This window comes from Peromyscus maniculatus, chromosome 2 (assembly GCF_049852395.1).
Source record: "Peromyscus maniculatus bairdii isolate BWxNUB_F1_BW_parent chromosome 2, HU_Pman_BW_mat_3.1, whole genome shotgun sequence".
NCBI classification, from domain to species: domain Eukaryota; kingdom Metazoa; phylum Chordata; class Mammalia; order Rodentia; family Cricetidae; genus Peromyscus; species Peromyscus maniculatus.
In genome coordinates this window covers 109,951,076-109,966,255 of record NC_134853.1, presented here as the reverse complement: position 1 = coordinate 109,966,255, position 15,180 = coordinate 109,951,076, and the positions used below count along the sequence as shown (strand labels likewise).

Below are 15,180 nucleotides of genomic sequence, written 5' to 3'. Positions count from 1 at the left end.
CCTTAATTCTCAATTTTTGTCTGGTTTATCTGTTTATGTATGCAAGTGTGTGGACACATGTATCAGGACACACACGGCAGTCAGAAGGCAGTTTGCAGGAGTTGGTTCCATCCTTCCATCGTGAGACTTCTGAATCTGGCTGTCACTCATGTTTGAGGGGATCGGAAGTCCCTTCTGTCCTTCAGACACTAGAAAGGGGAAATTTTCATTTGGTCCAGGAGCACAAATGTCTTCCTGCTAAGCATGCCAGAGTTCTGAGATAGGTCACAACTAAGAAAGCCGACAAGGCATAGCTGCACATCACCAGGGCGGCCAGGAGAGGGAGCAAGAGGGCCGTGGGGAAAAGGACGCTGGTTGAGGGGCAGGAGATAGGTGTGGGGAGGAGAGGCTTTGGATTCTTTGTAAAGGCAGCCTGTGCGTGTATGGCTCTTAAACGGGGAACACGCAATTTGCATTTTCTGAACATTTCTCTAAACTTTGCTTTCATTTGTGATTTTTTTTTCTCCATGGGCTAAGACAATGACATCCATTCATGATTGCGTTATTAAAGTTAATATTTCCAGTAAATTTCAGCTATGTCAATTCAAATGGACACTTATCCATCAATGAGAAGTACACTGAGCTTGAGGCCAGGTGTGTGTGTGTGTGTGTGTGTGTGTGTGTGTGTGTGTGTGTGTGTGTGTGTGTGATCACAAGCACGCTTTCACACACTGCATCACTTTTATTCCACATGTGTCTTGTCCTGTGAAAAGCTTTGGGGTCCTTATTCTCACCTCCACTTGGACCTAGAAAGTCTCACCTTATGGGTTCCTGTATTTGTTTAGAGATTTATACTGTTGTGGTTGGGTGGCCGTTTTGTTGTTTTGTTTTTTAAATCAAGATCTCACTCAGAGGCTGCAGTTGGCCTAGGACTTGCAGGGATCCTCTCGCCTCGGCCTCCCAAATGGGCAGGGATTTAACACACTATCTGTGTCAAAGTAAACTTCGTAGGATGGAACTTTTGTCCACTGTCTCGTTCACAGCAGAGCCTGCTGGCTGCCGGTGAGTGGACTTCTCTGGAGGTTCTCTCCTTCACCGCATTCATTCAGGGCCATGTGGCTGTGGTTCAAGGGGGCTACAAGGTTGGGATTAGCACATCACCCTCTGCGCACCATTTTCTTACTGAGGTCCATGATGCTCCTCCTCCTGTCCCAAAAATCCTGGTACCAGCCCACATCCTTTCCAGATGCTTGTGGCTGTGGAGATTCTACTTCTCCAGTGACCTCGGCTCCACCAAAATCCACTCCCCAAGGTGTTTATCACATCTAGCAATTCTCCCAGCTTTCCTGAAAGGGATGTGTTGCTTTGTTGGGGAAATGGTACTCTCTAGATCTTTGCCTCTGACCCTATAACGCTTGCCTGGAGGAGCTCGGACCTCGTGGTAACCGTCTCTTCGCCTTTGACAGGACCCTGGCTGTCGAAGATGTCAGCCGCCTTCAGAAGGTGACAGCGAACATTTGTTTTGTCTGAGTAGATAAAGGGACAACCCCCGCTTTACAATCTCTACATTCAATAGCCATGTTTTTACTCTTCTACATATCGCTTTTGTGGTTGGATTCTTTTAGGTAATGATTGAACAATTCCATCACTTTAGTTTGTGAGCTGGCCACATAGGTGACAATGTCTCTCATTAGAAGTTTATATCACAACAGTAGATTGGTGTAGGATAAGATACAGCCGGCATCACACACACAAAAAGGATTTTAAGATCTCTTGTCCTCACGCAGTCAGTTCTTGTGCTTAGTAAGCTTGGAGGTTATTTGGTTGAAAAATCACTTGATTTAACTTGACTCTAGCTAGTTTGTGCTTGACTAAGATTGGTAAGTAAATTAAAATACTGGGGAAAAAAGTTCCAAGAAGTTTCAAAACATTCCTTTTTAAAACTTAAGTTTATAGTAGAGAAACTAGTGGCCTTCAGTTGTTCATCAATTAAAGATAATTGATTCTCTTTGGTTTATTTGTCTGTGACTCATTCTAACACTAAAGGACACCCAGACTAACATGGAAAAAAAATCATGAATGAATGATTGAATGAACGAAAGCAAGAATGATTCTTTCCTTCATTCATGGTTATTTTTGTTTTAAATGTAAATAACAGTAACATAATATATTTTGTGGGTTATTTTCACATAGTGGTGCTTTGGTTAGGCATGTCACGCTGCTCTTACATCATTCCCTGTGTTATCCTGAGGTTAACGCAGAATAAATGGAGTGCTCGAGAGGCAAAGGGTTGGGTCATTTTCCTTTATACTTTTCAAGATGGAATTTTTTATTTTGACTTTCATAGAAAGAAAAACTCCAGTAGGTTGTGGGCAAAGAGAAAACAAATATAAGTCCAGATATCATGAAAATGAAAAAAGGAAGCAGCTTTCCTCTGGAAAAAAAAAAGGGCAAAGCATTATCAAAAGCCAGAGCTACGGGGGGAGGAGTCGGGGAGAGTAATGTTGAGACCTGTGAAGCACAAAGATGGCTGTTTCTGAGAAGGACACAGAGAGCTGCTGCTGTGGATGTCCCGTATGCGATGAATATATGTTGCTATGACTGATTGATAAATAAAACGCTTCTTGGCCAGTAGCCAGGCAAGGATAGTGTAGGTGGGACAAGCAGAGAGGAGAATGCTGGGTGGAAGAAGGCTGAGTCAGAGAGACGCTGCCAGCCACCACGAGGAGAAGCCTGATATTAGATACCAGGAAGCCACGAGCGACGTAGCAAGGTATAGATTTATAGAAATGGGTTAATTTAAGACGTAAGAACAGATAGCAAGAGGCCTGCCACGGCCATACAGTTTATAAGTAATATAAGTCTCTGCGTGTTTACTTGGGAGACATGAGTGGGAGAGATTTGTCCCGACTGCCGGCAGGCTGGGACACAGGAATACTCTAGCTACAAGCTGCCTCGGACTCAGTGACCGGCCCTCAGCCTGGAAGACCCTCCGGGTGATGATCTTTAGTTTGAGCCAGATACAATCAGTTTCGGTGAGGGGAGGAAGAGGTCAAACCAACCAACACACAGGAGACTGACAACCTGACCCAGATCACCAGAACACTAACCCAGTCAGGCAGGATAATGCCTCATCTGAGGATTCCACCGAGTTACTCATGGGCAGTGAAAACACTGCCCTGCAAAGAAGCCCAGAATTTGGAGAAAGGGAATTAGAAGACCCCACAACAATCTATTCCTAAGCTGGGAAACAGTGATGATATTTCTAAAAATGAAAATGGAGAAAATGATTGTAAGCTAAATATGCCCATCCACCAATCTAAAATAATTTGAAATATTAACTCAATCATCTCAGTAGCACCACTTGAAGAATCTTTGGACAGAAATAAAAAGGTCGGATATGCAAAGTTGATACTTTGGAGACAGCTGAGGTGCAGGCTGATTATTAAGGAAAGTGAGAACTGAAACGGCTGTGGGGTTTACCACGAAAGAGAGGCTGTGGCGTGGACTTGGTAGAACAGCAGCTGAGATGACAAAGGCCGGGGTCAACCCAACTTCGTTGTCTCTCTTTTGCTTTGATTTTCAAGACTCCATCATGCCTGGGTATGGTGTTTTGGGTGGGCACTGGGATGAGTTGTTGGGGGTCAGAAGTTTATTAGAAGGGTTATTAATGTCATAGACACATGTACAAGCAGACAATAGCGTGGCGTGGGCTCTAAGAATGCATGCCCCGACACCAGAGACAGAAAGCATGGGAAAGGATGTGGTCTGAGGTGGAATCAGGCCCATGTGACGGAGTCTGTACCCGGATAGCTCTCTGTGGAAGGGGGAGGTTTCACAGCAGAAGCTGACAGCTAAGCTCTCGGCCTCCCCCAGCAAGGCAGCTGGCAAGTGGGTGGCTAGCAGATTGTGTGGCCACCAGTACCTCTTTGATGTGCCTGCAAATTCATTTCCCCCCCAAGGGAGACACCTGGGCAAATGGAAACCTGTTAGCTAGAAATTCCTAGATGGTACTGTCAGCAGGGTCCTATCAGGGCTGGGAAGAGGAGATAGGCTGCAGGTACTGTGGCCTGAGTTACACTGTGGCCTGGTAAGATTGTTTATTTGTTATTTGTTTTAAATTTATTCATTTACTCATTTATTTTAAACCACTATTATTCTCTTGGAATCGAGTGTTCGCTCTGAGTTGTTATGGGAAGACGGTGTTGTCTTCTTTCACACAAGCTGCTTGTGTTAGGTTTGGATGTGATGCAGGGAGTTCAAGAGGACACTGAGGCTACTGGGGACTAAAGAGTTTATTGGACGACATAGATGGACAGATAGATGGACAACAGCATGCCAGAAGTTCAAAGGAGATTTTCAGTCTGTGCTGGTAAGTTTTTGCCAACTTGGCACAAACTCACAAACTCGAGTCACCTGGGAAGACAGAACCTGAGGTATTTTTGGCCAACCTCCATCAGACTGGCCACAGTGGACATGGCTATGGAGTATTTTCTTGATTCAGGAGGGCCCAGCTCACTGTGGGTGGTGCCACTCCTTGGACATTTAGTCTTAGGTTGTATTAAAAGAGGAAGCTGAGCAAGCCAGTAAGCAACGTTCCTCCATGAATTCTGGCTCAGTTTCTGTCTCCAGATTCCCTTCCTGAGTCCTTCCCTGACTTCCATGTATAATGGAATAGCCACCATCCCCTAAGTTGTTTTGGCCAAAGTTTTATCACAGCAACACAGAAGCAAACTAGAGTGAGACCCCAACACAGAAGACATCATAACGGGGTCTCTAAAGATAATGGGGGCCCAGTAGGCAAAACAAGGAGCCTCTTCTCATGTCTTTTTAGGATTAGGAGAGATTCATAGCAGGAGGCTGCAGCCGGGCTCTCTGATTTCCACACAGGGGGCAATGAAGGGAGTGGGGAACAGGATGCAGAGTTCTGGTGTAGACTCACTCCCCAGGGGAGAAGTGACTTGGGCAAGTCTGCTAGCAGCATGGGCTTCACAACGTCCCAGTGATGACTGTGAGAGGAGCCTCTGCAAAGCTTCAGCTATATCCTAACAAGCACGTTCTTACAGTTGGGGCCCAGGGACAGATCCCTAGTGCTCTCCGCAGTGAGAATATTGTCTGAAAAAAACAACCAATATCAAAGGGTAGGACCGCAGCGAGAATAAGTTAATAGTAAAATCAAAGCTTACCCACCTCTTAAGCGTGGATAGTTGTAGGATGCAAAGGGTCACTGATAATAGTGTGCACACACACTAATTACTTTATACAGCAATGGAAAGGAAATGAAAACAGCAACAGTAACAATGAAAAACACACAAAAAAATACTGCTGACTAGTATTGAGTTGACAGAAAAAAGGTGAAGGAAATATACACAGAAGAGAGCATCATAGCGTGTGGGAAATGTATATGTATGTGTATGAGTATATGTATATGTATATGTATATGTATATGTATATGTATATCATGCATTCTTTATATACACACCTAACAAAAATCACATTACTGCTCTGTAGCAATCCTTACCTAGAAACTGTAGGATTAAGTAAAAGAGGAAATAAGTTAAAGTTAAACCCTTGCCCCTTACCTTCAGATGACAAAGCACGAAACGGCCTTACGGAATGATGATCACAGCTATGTGGTTGAAGGTCACACTGCAGACCCTGTTTGCTAAGAAAAGAATGCCATTGCTATCTTCAAATGTTTGGATGTTTTCATTACTACCTGCAACTGCTTGTTCCTGCAAACATCTATCTAACTGTGTTTTTAAAAACAATCCTTTGGTTGGGCATGAGAGCACCCTCAGACGGTCACACTGTTGCCTAACCTGTCCAAGCTGTAAAAAACTGCTGGGGACTGCTGGACCTTTACAAAGCAGGAGCTTGGTTCCACGTTTCTCCAGGTGCCAGCCTCAGTCCTTCTGGTTGGAATTTCATAACATAACAGTGGTGGTAAAGGAGGGAGATGAGGCAGTGTTGGCTGAGGTTCAACTGCAAAGAGAGGAAGATACGCAGTCTCACGACGTATCCCAGCTCTGAAGAGGCTGAAGATCCGGCAGCAAGCCAGGTCAGCCTTTGTTCTTCTGCAGAAGAAAATAAAGCAGGGAAGAGTAGGGAGGGAAGGAGAGAGAAGATAAAAAGAGAGGATAGAGCGATGGGGTGTAGACTATGTACGCAATCTAGCCTGTTCGTTGGCTGGCTCCCTGAAGTGAGGCTGGCCCCTTGTTGTGTGGATGCTTTCTCTTCAGGACACAACATGACGCCATCTTGGGCAGAATAATACAGAGGTGACCAGCTGTGGTAATGGAGCTATTAACACTCCCTGGTAGATGGAAATCCTTACACGAGAGTCCAAACAGCCCAGACACCATTCCTCTGTCACCTCCATCAAAGGTAAATCATCTAGGGAGATGCTAGAATGCCTGTGAGGTAGAAATGTTACCATATGGGGGCTACCATCTTGATCTGTCTATTTCAACAGCAGTTAACTGAAAGGCAGGTAGCATCAGAGGATCACACGCAGTTTATACACGTATATATGAACGTTGACATCAGACATCTTCCTTATACACATCCACTCTCCTTTTCTCCAGCTTTCTCCTTGAGGGGCATGCCATTTTGGCTAGACAGCCTGATCAGGAAATCACCAGGATCTGCAGTGACCTGGGATTGGGATTACCATCAGGGACCTACAGTACCCAGCTTTGCTAATAGCTGATGTCAAACATGGTTATTAATGGTTGCGTGGCAAACATTTCACCAGCTGAGCCACCTTGACAACACCAGGTTTGATGTTTAATTCATCCAGTCAACTCTGTGCCTTCTACCTGGAGGATTTAACACATTTGTTTTGAAGGTTGTTATTCATAAGTGAGAATTTACTCTTACATTTCAAATATGTTTTAATGGAAAATTTTGTTTTTACAAAATTATTTTAATTTTAAAAATAGAAAACATCTTAGAAGGAGGAAAGGTGTAGCCAGAGGCTTTTCTAGTAATTCTATTAATATGTGTATTAATTTCTATTAATCTGCATATTGCCATGTGGCCTGTGGCTTACCGGTGATGCTCTGGCATCTTTCTCCTCTGGTGGCTGCTGGCGACTCCCTCAACCCCACCCTTCTTTCTCCCTGCATTCAGTTTGGCTTTCCTGCCTAGCTATATTCTCCCTTGTCATAGGCCAAAGCAGCTTTATTTATCAACCAATAAAAGCAACACCTATTTGCAGCATATAGAAGGTCATCCCACATCAGAAAGAAAAGAAAGACACAAAACATACAGGCAAATTTTTACTTCACACGCTTCTCACACCATCACTTGTTCACTAGTTCCCAAGATGCAAAAGTATTCAACCACCGCATTAATGCTATTTATTGGGAAGTGGATCTGTTTCACAAGGAAGCCAATGAATACCATGACAGAAAACTCTAATGCTGTGGCCATGGCAATCTTCTCCTTTCTACCAGGCTGAGTGGATCTTTTAGACAGAGCAACCAGGTCCTTTATGAGTTGCTGACTTGTCTCAACAAACGGCATTACCTGAACCATGATTGTTTGTAGGACCGTGGTTCACAAAAGCAGACAAAGCTAATGATTGGTTCCTGGTTGTCCTACACACCATGTCTTCCTTTCATCATTCTTAGAACTTATAGTTGTGATTTGTGGTTTTCTAAAGTGATAAATATTTTTTTTCTTTTTCATTTGTGTATCTCTTGACCAATAATTTTTACTCCTTTGTGTTTTCATGATGGTAGCCATTACCCTTCCACTTCCAGATGGATAAAACCATTAAGAACTTACTTTAGGGTCAGGGTGGTGGTGCAGACCTTTAATCCCAGCAGTTGGGATGATCTCTTTCTGTGAGTTAGAAGCCAACCTGGTTTACATAACAAGTCACAGGACAGCCAGGGCTATATATTAGAAAGACCCTGTCCCAGATAAACAAAAGAAAACAAATTTGTTTTAATACTGATTTAGTGTCAATGTTAGCTCATGTTTGTCTTAGGAAATTTTATTTTTCCATTTCTGAGTGCTAGCTCTTGGAGGCTGTCTTAGTTAAGGTTTCTATTGCTGTGATGAAACACTATGACCAAAAAGCAGTTGGGAAGGCAAGGGTTTATTGGACTTACACTTCCACATTGTAGTCCATCACTGAAGAAAGTCAGGTCAGGAACTCAAACAGGACAGGAACATAGAGGTAGGAGCTGATGCAGAGGCCATGGAGGGGTGCTGCTCACTGGCTTGCTCCCCATGACCCACTCAATATGCTTTCTTATAGAATCCAAGACCACCAGCCCAGGTATAGACCCACCCACAATGGGCTGAACACTCCCACCCTCAATCAATAATTAAGAAAATGCTCTACAGGCTGGCCCATGGCCTGATCTTATGGAGGAATTTTTCTCAATCGAGATTTCTTCCTCTCAGATGACTACAGATTTTGTCCAGTTGACATAAATCTAGCCAGCACGGGGGCATAGTATTCCTAGTTAGTAGGGTGTTTAGGGGTTAGGAGGGCCTGGCCTGTAAGGATGTTGTTGAGAAGCCTGCCATTGCCTAATGGGTTTTCCTTAAATGCCTCAATGCTTCTCTTGACTGTTTTATTTTTAATTCTTTTTTGTTCAGATTTATTCAGGGGGGGGGGGGTGGAAATCATGAATGAACTTAGATGTCCATATTGTTTCAAACATGAAGGAAATGTTCATTGACTTGCCTTTTTCACTTTTCTCTTGATCTTCTGGAATATACATAATTTAGATATTTGTTCAGGTAATAGTCTCCCTTATCACTTCAGGTTAGAAATTCTTCTGTATTCTTTCTTTGACTCATCTGTTCCTAAGGCCCATGGCTGGGCTCTATTTGGCTCATGAAGTTCTTTAATTGCAGTATTTCTATTTTAGTCTTTTTCATAATCTTCATTTCTTCAATAAATACTTTACTCACTCTGGGTATTGCTTCCCTGATTTTGTCTTCCATGTTTGTGTATTCTCCTATATCTTATGGTGTTGCATTTAAATATTGCTTTGCAGTTATTTTCCAGGAATTTTATCAGGTATGTATTTTTCATTTTTAGAAGTACACTTTATTTTCTCCAAAGCAACTTACAAAGGAAATCTAGTTGGCTATTTAAATCACTCTCAGCATTATTCATACCTACACCATCTGCTGTGGGACCACAGGGCTCCCTTACTTGTTCTTCAAATGTTAAATGTTCTTATTTAAAAAACAAAACAAAACAAAATAAAACAAAACAGAGCCAGATACTGGGTGAAAGCTGAAAGATCAGAGAAGCAGCCCAGGCCACAGCCACCACCTATTATCTCACCAACTCCATGAAACCTCTGAATACAATCCTCTGAGTCTTCAACCGAAAGGATCTCAGCTGAACTGTTTTAGTTCCTGTTTCCTCACACCTTATATACCTTTCTCCACCCTGCCATCACTTCCTGGGATTAAAGGCGTGTGTGCTCCCCAGTACTGGGATTAAATATGTGTGCCTCCAATGCCTGACTCTGTTTCCAGTGTGGCCTTGAACTCACAGAGATTCAGGCAGATCTCTGCCTCCCGAGTGATAGGACTGAAGATGTGTGTCACCTGTCTGGCCTCTATGTCTAACCTAGTGGCTGGCTCTGTGCTCTGATCCTCAGACAAGTTTATTAGGGTACACAATATATCACCACATTTACTTCTCTCTATATCATTTGTGACAATTGAAAGAACATGAATACATTTTTGTCTCTTTCCCTTAACACCGAGACGTCCAAACAGCAAGAACCATTTGCTTTTCCACCTTTATTTCTTAACGTCAACCCCCAAACAGCTGCATATTTAATTCACATGTGTAACAGTAGTAAGTCTCAGCATTCTTTCTTATTTTGGTTCACAGAACAAGTTTTGATTTTGCTTTCAATAAATCATAATATAAGTTTTTAACTATCTAAATTAAATAAAACAAAATGCTAACTAATATAAAAAAGTAAGTTTTATACATGTTGATAAATGTGACAATACGTTTGCTATTACATGGAAATACTTAAATCTTAAAACACAACACATGAAAAAGTTGTGGAAATAAACAAATTGATGATAGATGAATAAATAAATAGATCAGTAAATAATTTCTAAGAAATTACTGAATATATGTCTTGTATGTGTGTGTTTAACATTATTAAAGTATTTCCTAAATTCATATAAATCAAATATGACCAAAATATAAATAGGAGCCACTTGGAATAACACAGGTAGATGTCCAAGTCTGAGGTGTCAGAGCACCCAAGAAGAATGGTTCCCAGAAGACCTCAGGTCTATCTTTGCAACATTCTTCTTCCAGAGAAGGAAATCAAGAGAGTGATTTCCACCCGACAATCTCCCAGGCACAGTCACTGTATTTGTTTTCTTTCAGGCAGAGATGGATTTCCCTGAATTATCTCAAGGGCATTTGTAGGTCATACCTTCCCCTTTCCATCACCTCCCCAACCAGGTCTTCCAGTTGCTGAAGTAATTAATTCAGCATGGAGTTTGTCCAGGAGGGCTGCTGTCAGAGGAGCTCTCTGTGGGGAAGGGTTGGAGGATGGCATCTGCCCGAGCCTCAGCTGGAGGAAAGACATGGCCTGGACCCTCTGGGACTGGATGCCATCCACCATCTTCCTTGGGAACTGGAAGTCTCTTCTGTCACTCCTGCAAGAGGAAGAGGAGACTTCTCAGTTGGCCCAGGAGCACAAAAGTCTTCCTGCTAAGCTTGGGAGAGCTCTGAGGCTGCTCACAGCCCAGAGATCCAACAGAACACAGCTGCACATCACCAGGGAGGCCAGGAGAGGGAGCAGGAGGGCCGTGGGGGAAATGAGGGTGCTCCTGGCCTGGCTGAGCAGAGGCTGGGTGAATCTTAGACTCTGGTTTCTGTGAAGACAGCCTGTACACGCATGGCTTTTATGTAGCAGACACGATGCTCATTTCTGAACATTTCTCTACAGTTTACTTCCTTATTTTTATTTGCATGTCCTCCATGTGACCTGAGAGCACAAGCCTAAAATAATCATTTTGTAATGAAAGTGAATGTTCCCAGTCAACCAGATATTCCATTCCAAACGGAAATCATCATTCCAAAGATAGTTTGGTCTGTATTCAGAAGTGTGTATATGTATGTAATCACGCACTTATACACACATCCGCAAATATGTAGACTTTTTGCCTATTTAAATACTGGTCTGATGTAGGTACGGGCTTTTAGCCACAGTCTGCACCTCCATTTTCCACCCTCCCTTTGCATGCAGAGTGATGCCCCTTCCACTCTGTGGGTATCTGCAGCTATTCAGTGACTTGCTGAACCATTCATGGCAAAGCAGCTTGCAGCATCAGAAGCAGAGGGTGGTTTATTTTGAAGGTGACTCATTACTTCTCTGAAGTTTTTCTGCTCCAGGAAAAAAGTCTTGCAGGCATGGAGTTGTGTCTCATTGGTCTCTCAAGGTTATGATTAACATAGACATTGTACTCTCTGTCTACTTGTTTTTTTTTTTTTTTGTACGTAGGTCTAATGTTCTCCCAGCTGTAATCACCTTGAATGTGGGTTCCTTCTAGTTGTGTCTGAGTATGATGATTTTAATCCTAAGGTAACGCTGCTTTCCCCTCACCATATGACTCACACAAAGTCTGTCCCATCTACTAACACCTTCTGATGTACAGTGACAAAGGTCCTCAGCATCCCTCCTCCCACCTCCCACCCAGAGAGCACCAACACTGTCCTATGACTTCAGAACTCTTACACTAAAGGTACTGTTCACTTAGGTTCCCAGTATACAGAATCATAGAGAGTTTTTAATCTGTGTGAAAGGCTTTTATTTTCAACAGTGACCCATGTTCCAAGATACCAGGCTGCCCCCTCAAAAAAACATCTCAGATGATAACAGCAAATTAGCTAGTTTGGTTTTTGCTGCATAGATGAGAAAATTTTCCAAATTGTCATAATAGCATTTTTACTAGAAAAATGCCTCTGGATTGTCTAATTACTATTTTTATCATCAATAATTTTACTTAAAAATTTTACACTTGCTATGCTTGAAAATTCTGTGATGTCAGTACAGGATACATTGATGATGGTGAGCTTCATTTGCATCTGACTTTTCATCAACTAATGTTCTAGGTGTTTTTATCTAGCAGCTTGATGTTATTGACATCCCATCCCCACCACCACCACCATCTCACATGCAGCTAAAACAGACAGGCTTGTCTATCAGCAAGATGTAGTCTTTCACACTTCAATTGTGACGACTTCGTAATTCCAATTTTTCTACCTTTAAAAAACATTGTGGTAGCTTAAAGATGCAAGTTATCTTTTGTTACATACTACCTCATGATGAAGCAGGAATTAAAATAAAGACTAGGGAATAGAATATTTTCCACTATAATTTTCATTTGTTTTGTATTTCTTTTTTCTATTTCTCTAGAAAGCAAAACTCCATAGTGGTTTTGTAGCCTAAATGTACATGTTGGAACTTCAGTTGCCATAAAGCTAAAGGAAGTGAACTTTGCATTTCAAAGAGGAAAGAATAAATGACTAAAATCCAATGGAGCAAACCTGGGTACCAAGTAATAGTGAGGTGAAAATTGGACTCCATTGCTGAAGTGCACAAAGGCAGGTGGATGGATGTGAAGTAGTCCACGGAAGAGTATAATTATGGACCATACACTCTTGTAAGATCTTTGAGAATATTCATTCAATCCTTTCTGTCAAACTATCTGAATGATACTTGTTTAGATGGCTGGTTTGAGAGAAAAATCTGTATGTAGGGTTAGACCAAAGCCCTAAGGTTGAATCCTAGTGTTGAGATAAGGCTTGTCTGCATGAGTCCTTAAATGAAACAACGAATAGGAACACACATTAGAAGTCTGAACCCAGGAAAACCCATGATGTGAAATCAGCAGAGCTGAGACTGTTGTACCCGTTTCGCTATGAAACCCCCAGAGACCACCAAGGAGCCAGTTTCCGATGCAAGCACATAAGGGTCCTTTCCTTCAGGTTCAACCTGGGCCACCACACGGCAGATGGAAGGAAATGCAGCCACGGCCATGAGACCAGGTATAGAGAGTTTTTATAGGGAAAAACCACAAGTGGGAATTGGCAATTTGGGATTGGGTAGAAGGGATATGGGGCAAGGTGATTTTTTTGAAGCCATTGGTCTAGACTTTGGGCACAAAAACCACATTTGAAACCATTGGGTTAGACTTTTGGCAGAGAACCACAATCCACTGAGTAGGATTATCTGGACTGCTTAGCAGGATTATCCAGGTATCTTCAAGGGCCATAAACCACAGACAGGATGTCTGCAGGAGGATACTGCTCTGTATCCGTTCGAGTTGTCATGGCACATTCCTGAGGTCCTTCCTGGAACTGAGTACAGCAGGTGGTCTGAGATGGTGGTCCTTTCCCTAAGATGGAGGCTGTAAAGTCAACAGCCAGGATAACAGAAGACCCGAAGTCTGTTTTCAGTACTAGGACATTGCTGTTTGTGGTTTTCCAGGGCACCAGGAGATGAGTTGTAAGTGGATTAAACTGACTTACTTCCTGTTTGTACAAAATGTAACAAAATACTTTTTAAAAGGTCATTAGGAAATTAATTTTCCTCATATTTGAAAATGATTCTGAAATTCAGTTATATCTCCTCCTAATATGTGTTAAATCAAATATCAACACATCTGACTTCCTATGATTTGACCACACCTAAGGAATTCCACAAAGATGCCAGAGTCAGGTGCACTCTGGCTCTTCTCCTTCAGGGCTTGCTGAGTCCACAGCAAACCCTCTGTAGGGCAAACCTGTTCACTCTTCTTATCGCAAAGGACGGTAACTCTTTTTCAGGCCTCCCACAAAGCTGTAATTCTTGTTGTGTGCAGACAGAAACACGTGAAGGATCTTGTTTCATCTTTCTCATTTCACCCAATCAAAGTGTCATCAGTGCCTAAAACCCTTGTATGACTAAGATGGATGTCTTAGTCAATTTTCTATTGCTGTAAAGAGACACCATGACCACAGCAACTCTAACAGAAAGTATTTAATTAGGGCTGGCTTACAGTTTCAGAGGTTTAGTCCATTATCACAGCAGGAAGCAGGCAGACATGGTGCTAGAGAAGGAGCTAAGAATTCTCTGTCTGGATCCACAGGAAGTAAGAAGAGAGATGCAATGGCTCTGGCTTGCACTCTTGAAACCTCAAAGCCAGCTCCCAATGACACATTTCCTCCAACAAGACCATACCTCCTAATCCTTTCATATAGTGCTACTCTCTGTGCATCTAAGTTTGTGGACCTATGGGGTCCATCTGTATTCAAACAACACAATGAAAGACACCGTGCATGTTCTATGGAAGCAGTGGAGTTAGCCAAGGAGGACTCTGACTTTAGGTCTGCTCCCAGCCTCAGTACTGAGAATGCTTGCAAGTGTTGATCTCTGTTTACAACTGGCATCAAAATAAATATGTAACCCCACACTTCTGTCTTTGTGTTGTGAGTTTCTCCAGTTTTGTAGGCAGTCATTCTGGCTTTACAGACATTTAACAAATCTGTAACAAGACTGTCATGTCTCAAGTGCTGCCCTCTCCTCACTCTGACAAATACAGACGGCGAACATAGACTGTGTCACATGGAGCTTCTCTCATGGTTAAAGATGACATGATCAAAGCTCACATGTAGCAAGGGTCAACCTGCTTGAGCCACACAATGCTGTCACTGGGATGTGATAGATGCCTGAGGAGCTGTGATGATGCCTTGAGGCTGTCAGTGATGAGTCTGCTTCATAGGGAGTCACGGCGAGTAGAGCTCATGATGGTTCTTTGGTGGGTTCCACTTGAGTGAAGTTTCCTTCCTCTAAAAGAGAAGACAGGCTTGACCTGATCAGCAGCTCACAAGGGTTGGGCAAGACAATTGCAGGTTCATATCTGGCTTGTGCAACTTTGCAAGACCCTGCCTTAAAACATTAAAAATGACAAATGGCACGGGGATATAGCTCAATGGGAGAGCATTTGGCTAGCATGTGTGAGACCCTCATTTGAGCCCCTAGTACTAGAAATAAATAAGAATGAAAGAAAGAAAAAAGAATGAAAGAAAGAAGAATAAAGATTTGGACTGGAAGCTTTGGCTCAGTGTAAGAGCAGTTCTTCACTTTACATGAGGTCCTGGGCTCCATCCTTGGCATTAGTGAAGAAGATTAAGGAAGAATG

At 42.6% G+C, this 15,180-nt stretch overlaps 1 pseudogene; it reads right to left on the bottom strand.

The window, feature by feature from the left end:
• Window positions 1-7,278: 7,278 nt before the first annotated feature.
• Window positions 7,279-7,521, bottom strand: LOC121827494 (protein transport protein Sec61 subunit gamma pseudogene; annotated as a pseudogene).
• Between the last annotated feature and the right edge of the window lie 7,659 nt (window positions 7,522-15,180).